At 37.0% G+C, this 8,007-nt stretch overlaps 1 long non-coding RNA gene and 1 other non-coding gene across 4 annotated transcripts in view; one reads left to right on the top strand and one right to left on the bottom strand.

The window, feature by feature from the left end:
• The window catches only part of LOC115294637, a 365,947-nt gene that overhangs the window by 162,373 nt on the left and 195,567 nt on the right, over positions 1-8,007 (bottom strand). The window lies entirely within an intron of this gene.
• On the top strand, positions 5,265-5,428 carry LOC115295125. Its single transcript, XR_003910349.1, has one exon. It is a non-coding gene; the product is annotated as a U1 spliceosomal RNA (small nuclear RNA).

Genomic DNA, 8,007 nt, shown 5'->3' with positions numbered 1-8,007 from the left:
CCACAAAAGACCCCAAATAGCCAAAGTAATATTGAAGAAGAAAACCAAAATGGGAGGAATCACCATCCCAGACTTTAGCCTCTACTACAAAGCTGTCATCATCAAGACAGTATGGTATTGGCACAAAAACAGACACATAGACCAATGGAATAGAATAGAGAACCCAGAACTGGGCCCACAAATGTATGTTCAATTAATCCTTGAGAAAGCAGGAAAGACTATCCAATGGAAAGAAGACAGCCTCTTTAATAGGTGGTGCTGGGAGAACTGGACAGCAACATGCAGAAGAATGAAACTAGACCACTCTCTTACACCATACACAAAAATAAACTCAAAATGGCTGAAGAACCTGAATGTGAGATAGGAAACCATCAAAACCCTTGAGAAGAAAGCAGGAAACAACCACCTTGACCTCAACCACAGCAATTTCCTACTTGACACAGGCCCAAAGGCAAGGGAAATAAAAGCAAAACTGAACTCTTGGGACCTCATCAAGATAAAAAGCTTCTGCACTACAAAGGAAACAATCAAGAAAACCAATAGGCAACTGATGGAATGGGAAAAGATTGTTGCAAATGACATATTGGATAAAGGGCTAGTATCCAATATCTACAAGGAACTCACCAAACTCCACACCTGAAAAATGAATAATCCAGTGAAAAAAAAAGGGCAGGAGACATGAACAGACACTTCTCCAAAGAGGACATCCAGATGGCCTACAGGCACATGAAATGATGCCCAGCATCACTTATCATCTGTGAAATACAAATCAAAACCACACTGAGATACCACCTCATTCCAGTCAGAGTGGCTCAGATTAACAAATCAAGAAACTATAGATTCTGGTGAGGATGTGGAGAAACGGGCACCCTCCTACACTGTTGGTGGGAATGTAAACTGGTACATCTGCCCTGGAAAACAGTGTGGAGGTTCCTCAAAGAACTATCCATAGAACTCCCCTATGACCCAGCAATAGCACTGCTGGGGATTAACCCAAGGGATACAGAAGTGCTGATGCATAGGGACACATGTACCCCAATGTTCATAGAGGCACTCTCTACAATAGACAAATCATGGAAAGAGCCTAAATGTCCATCACCTGATGAATGAATCAAGAAGATGTGGTATATACATACAATGGAGTACTATATGGCAATGCGAAAGGATGAAATATGGCCATTTGTAGCAAAGTGGATGGACCTTGAGGGTGTCATGCTAAGTGAAATAAGCCAGGCGGAGAAGGATGATACCACATGTTTGCATTCATAGGACAAACCTAACAGAGGACCATAGGGAGTGGAAGGGGAAAAGAGAGTTGGGGAGAGAGAGGGACACAAATCATGAGAGACTACTGAATACTGAAAATGAACTGAGGGCTGAAGGGGGAGGGGTAAGGAGGAAGGGGGCGTGGCAATCGAGGAGGGCACTTGTGGGGAAGAGCACTGGGTGTTATATGGAACCCAATTTGACAATAAACTATTAAAAAAGTAGAAGAGAATAGAGAGCCCAGAGATAAACCCACACATACCTGGTCAATTCATCTACAACAAAGGAGTCAAGAATATGCATCCTCTTTAATAAATGGTGGTGGCAAAACTGGATAACTACATACAAAAAAATAAAGCTGATCCATTTTCTTATACCATACCAAAAAAAATAAACTCAAAATGGATAAAAGACCTAAATGAAACCTAAAGTCATAAAACTCCTAGAAGAAAATATAGGCAGTAATTCTTTGGAGGATGACCATTCATCCATGTCTCCTCACGCAAGTGAAACAAAATCAAAAATAGGCTTGGGACTACAGCAACATATAATGCTTTCGTACATTGAAGAAAGCCATAAACAAAACAAAAAGGCAACCTACTGAATGGAAGAAGACACTTGCAAATAATATGTCTAAGAAGAAGTCAATATCCAAAATATATAAAGAACTTACATAACTCAGCACCACGAAAAATAATAATCTGATTGCAAATGGGCAGAGGATATGAAGAGACATTTTCCCAAAGATGACATAACAATGGCAAACAAGCACATGAAACTATGCTCAACATCACTCATTATCAGGGAGTACAATTCAAAACCACAATAAGATATTACCTTACACCTGTCACAATGGCTAGAATAAAAAGACAAGAAGTAACATATGTCAGTGAGAATGTAGAGAAAAGAGAACACTCATACATTGTTGATGGGAAGTAAACCGATGCAGCCATAGTGGAAAACAATATGGAAGTTTCTCACGTTTAAATAGAAATATCATATGATCCAGTATTTGGACTACTGGATATTTACCCAAAGAAAACAAAACTACAAATCCAAAAAGATATATGCACCCATATGTTTGTTGCAGTATTATTTATAATAGCCAAGATATGAAAACAACCTAAGTATCTATCAGCAAATGAAGCAAGGTATGGTAGATATATACACACTCAAACATATACATACACATACACACACATGAATATTACATGGCTATAAAAAAAAGAATAAGATCTTTCTATTTACAACAACATGAATGGACCTAGAGTATATTATGCTAAATGAAATAAGTTGGAGAAAGATACATACCATATGATTTAACTTATATGTGGAAACCAAAAAAAAAAAAAAAAAAACCAAATAAATAAATAACCAAAAAGCAGAAACAGACCTATAAATACAGAAACAAAGAGATGGATGCCAGAGGCGACGGAGATGTAGGGATGCGCAAATGCATGAAGGAGAGGAGGAGATACAGGCTTCCTGTTATGTAATGGATAAGTCATAGGGATAAAACGTGCAGCAGAGGGAATATAGTCGATGGCATGGTGACAGATGGTAGCTATGCTTGCGGTGAGTCTAGCATAATGTATAGACTCGTCCAATCACTACCTTGTACCCCTGCAACTAATGTAACATGTGTGAACCATACTTCAATTTAAAAAGCCACACACCTGTACACTCAGACATACACATATGCATTTAGAGTCATGCATAAACGTTGCTATTGATTGTAATAATGTTTTCCTATTTAGCAAGGTAGAACTGTTTTATATCATAAAATGTATTTATTAGGATTTTGTTTTAAATTTCAGTAATTACTATTTAGACATCTATTAAATTGTTGCATATTATTTTCTTATTTAACTTATTGATGCCATATAATGTTAAACTTCTTTTTGATACTGATATGGATCTTTGGGTTTCGAAGAGGAAAAAAATTTCCTAGTTGATAATGGAGTAAAATTCTTTGGTACAGCAACAGAATTCAGATTCTTAGTACTTTATACCACTATCATTTTATCGTTATCAGGGAGATGAGTAAGTTGTTGGTTTTGTCATTGGATGGGATAAAGGAGTATTGATGCAGAGTGAGAAACGAAACACTTCAAGAAGTTATTTTTAAAAAAGACAGATAAGAAATGATCCATAGTGCCTGGCTGGCTCCATTAGCTGAGTGTCTGACTTCAGCTCAGGTTATGATCCCACAGTTTGTGAGTTCAGGCCTCATGGCCAGTTCTGTGCTGCCAGCTCAGAGCCCAGAGACTGTTTCAGATTCTGTGTTCCCCTCTCTCTCTGCTCCTCCCCCACTCACATTCTGTTTCTTTCTCTCTCTCAAAAATACATAAAACATTAAAAATAATGTTTTTTAAAAAAGAAAAGAAATGATCCTTAAAGGCAGACTTCATACATAAGCATTTTTCCTAGGGCAAGTCCAGTGAAAAATAGTCAGATTATAGTTGTGTTAAATATTAACAGAGGGTGAATAAAATCATCAGGAATATTTTCAAGTAACTATCTCTGTAACTGCCAACAATGAGCAAGAGATAGAGAGTCTTTTAAAAACAACTTATTGTTGTTGCAAATAAAGAAAAGCATGCTTTTGGAATCTGGCATTTTATTTAGGATTTTATTTTATTTTAATTCTTTTCCTACTTGGGGAACTGTTCGAAGTCACTCATACTTTCTATAGTGACTTACTTGGTTATTATCTGCATAGAAATTTAATTACTGACTTATTCTACAACTCTTCTCGAACATAGAAAAACACTCAGGATTGTCCTAAAATGTGTGACATCCTCTGAACCCTTTAGAGTCAAATTCTGGTCATTTTGTCAATGTCTTAAACTCCTATTTCACCTTTGAAAAATGTTTTTAACATATGCTCTTTCTTGACTCTACCTGGAACCTTACAGGCAATGTTTCCCTCCCCGCTCTGCTGTATCTTTGTTTCTGTTAGATGCAATGGGACTACATAGAGATGAAAGATAAAACAACAGAAATTCAAATCCTAAATCTGTTCCTTGCTAAGCATGTGAGACTGAAGGGTTCACTGAAGGATCTCATTTTCTCTTTTGCTAACTGGATACTGCCGCTTCCCTCGCAGGACTGGTTTGAGGCTTTAATGAAAGAGTGTGTGTTATCTCAACAAAATTAGTCCACCTTCAATGTATTCTAACACTTTTAATGTTTGTATTTATATTCATCATAAAATTCTTCTCCTGTTTGAATGTTTCGTCAATCTACTTGAGGTCAAGGACTATGTTTTATTCATCCTTGTATCTCGTGTTTGATTCAATGAGTCCAGGAAATCAATTACTGCGCTCCAACCTCTGGGAATCAGAAAGACCAGAAAGTGCTTGCCCAGTTAATTCTTGAGACTCGTTTAGATATTTGTTGAGAACACCGCCTGCAGTGCTTGTACCTTCTGTGTATTCCTCCAAATACACAGACATTGGTCCCTCACTGAGTGCTCATTGAAAATGTTTGCAAGAAAATAAATTGGTTTTGTTGCCTCATTCCAGATTGCAAAAGATATAATGGATATTTTCTATGACCTAATTATATACAGTTTTTATTCCTGTGTGTCCGATGTCTGCTTAGTGTCAACATCAGTCTGGACAGTGGCGGCTTTCAACATTGTGACTATGAGAAAGGTCCCAAAGCCTCCATTACAGGCAAATCCATGTGGAGCTGTGATACACAGGTGAAAAGTTAAAATGTGAGTCATTTCCACTAAAGTAAATGGACTATTTGAAGTACACTTCAAGGGTATAAATCCACTCCAGGAAAACCACCCTAGCACCGTCCAGGCTGCAGCCACTCTTGAACGTTTTCATTCTGGGCCAGTCCTGAGATTTCTAGGAAACAACAGTTATGTCTTGGTCCCTATGCTACCTTGAGTCTTTTGTCATTTATCACAGACTCAAACAAAATTGCTATAAGACTTTGCAATCTCTAATAAGAACCAAGCCAGGTTAAAAGCATTTCCCTGAATATTTACATGGCAGGAGGGTTACCATGATCGCAAAGGTGGTTTTCCCAGTGTGAGGCTCATCCATTCCACTCTGGATGGACGGACCTCTGTGACTTCCCCAAATGTGGGAAACTCGCCCACACGATTGGCGGCAGTGGGGGACTGCAATCACACCTCCCCCAAAAAAGCAAAAAGAAAAAGCATTTTCTTGAGGCAAATACAAACATTTCTTGGGCTTCATTTCAAAGTTGGGAAGATTGGGTTGAAAGGAAAGCAGAATTGGGTATTGTAGGTAATGATTCATACCAAATCATTAGGAGAAATAAACAATTTCCACACAGTACCAAACAATTCCTCTTTGGATTAAGATGGCAATACTGTGGAGAAGAAGATAGGGAAGTAGTGACTCAGTTAATGCTGATATTATTTTGACTCGTTACAGCTGTTACTACTATTGTTTCTAATAGATAATCAGAGCATCAGGACACTAAAACACATTCATAATTGTGTAGAAGATGAGCTCAGCTTCTGTAATTTTCTGCCCGCCTTATAGTCAATCGGTTGTTATCAGAATCATTAAATCTAGTTCTCTGTTGGGGCGCCTGGGTGGCTTAGTCGGTTGAGCGTTCAGCTCAGGTCATGATCCCACGGTTCATGGGTTCGAGCCTCATGTCGTGCTCTGTGCTGACAGCGAGCTCAGAGCCCAGAGCCTGTCTTCAGATTCTGTATCTCCCTCTCTCTCTGACCCTTCCCTGCTCATGCTGTCTTCTCTTTCAAAAATAAATAAAAAACACTTAAAAACATTTAAAAAAAAAAACTAGTTCTCTGTTTATTTTGTCCATCGCCTGTGGCACCCACACCAGGTTCTCCTGCCACAAATTACAATCCTTCTAAGGGCCCAAAAGATATATGATATTAAGGCCATATGAGTGCTCTTGTACATAAAAGGGCCAGTATATTCTCATATTCTCTGTCTCTCTACCTCTATGTCTGTCACACTCACACACACACACTTTCCTTCACATATACTCATGCTTTTCCTTTTTGCTTGTTAGGAAAAATGATAGGCATTAACAAGGATTAATTTCCTTTTTTCTTTTTTAAAGAAAAGGATAATGAAAATCTATCTGAAAGTTTGAAATGTATTTTGATTATATCTAGAATTGCTTACACCATTTCCAAGGGATATTGTCCCAAAAGCATATTCCACATGAGCATAAAATTTTTATCATTTTTTTAAAAATATTCTACCAAATAATTTTCTGTTGAATTATGTTAAATGTTTTATTTATAAATTTTACTTTATAGCATAATTGTTTAGTAAGAACATCATTTAATATTCTACCATGTAAAGGAAAAGATGATTTTACTTACCAAAATTAATGCTAACAGATTAATTATGCAGTCCCTAATTCTGCTTTAAAATATTGGTATCAATCCCTGATAGAAAATACCAACACATTTTCTGCTTCTCACAAATTAACCAATTAATGTTAAATAATTGTCAGTAATATATTTCGTTGGATTTCAAATAAGCATCTACCTACTCAGTGTACTAGCTGGGGAAAAAGTAGTTAAAAGACAGTCCTGTGAGGCTAAAGTAGAAAACTGTGTGAATCAATATACATCATCTTGAAATGGAAAATATGAAATAAATGTTACAAAGTAGGAACTCACAAATTGGTAAGAATGTCTGTCATAAGAAGGAATCTATTACAAACTAATCTGAGCCAACCAGATGCTATCTCTATTAGAACCGAATAATCAGAAGAATTTAATCATTTTCCGATGAACAATTAGACAATTAATTGCCTCTCTTGACCTTTCAGTTAAGGTTAGCTCTCATTGATGAAATCTTCATAAAACAATGCCAATAAAAACCATATTTATGCAGGGAGCTCTGAAAGAGATCTCAATAGTCATAGCTGAAATCATTTGAGTAAAAATAAATAAATAACAGTAATATTGGGTTTTAACAGAGAGATAATTATCCTTGAGTCTGTATTGATTTTAGGGGTTTTTTTTGTTTGTTTTCATAGTTAGAATTTTCATGCAATATTATTGACTTTTTTCTCTTGATAAACGGTTCAATAAATTTTAACATATGTATGGCTCTGTGTGACCACCACGACAACCAGGATACAGAACAGTTCCATTACATACAGAATTCTCTTGTGCCATTCTCACTTCCTCTCCTGACCTTACAGATAGACTCACTCATCTGCTCTCTATGGTTGTTTTTCTTTTCAAACTTTCATACCTTCTAAAACTGGCTTTTTGCTCCCACTCTGCCTAATACCTTGCATATATCAGCAGTTTGTTCTTTTTCTGCTGTTGCTTATTAGTATCCCATTGTACAGATATGCACAGTTTGTTTATCCATTCACCACTGAAGGACATTTGGGTTCATTCCAGCTGTTTTTTTTTTGTTTTGTTCATTTTGTTTTGTTTTTGCAAATATGAACAGAACTGCTATGAACATTTTTGTACAGATATTTGTGTAAACAGTGGTTTTCTCTTCTCTAGGCTACATACCCAGGAGTAGGATTGCTGTGTCATACTTTCACTTTATAAAAAGTTGCCACAATGTTTCAGGGTGGCTGGCTACACCATTTTGCATTCCCACCAACAACTTATGATCTCCACCTTGTCTGCGTGCTTGTCAGCCTTTAGTAAAGTCAGTATTTTTTTAACTTAGCCATTTCCATAGATGTGTATAGCAGCATCGCATCACGATTTTAACTCATGTTCCCCTAAAGGCT

This window comes from Suricata suricatta, chromosome 6, assembly GCF_006229205.1.
Source record: "Suricata suricatta isolate VVHF042 chromosome 6, meerkat_22Aug2017_6uvM2_HiC, whole genome shotgun sequence".
NCBI classification, from domain to species: Eukaryota; Metazoa; Chordata; class Mammalia; order Carnivora; family Herpestidae; genus Suricata; species Suricata suricatta.
This window is presented reverse-complemented; position numbering and strand designations above follow the sequence as displayed.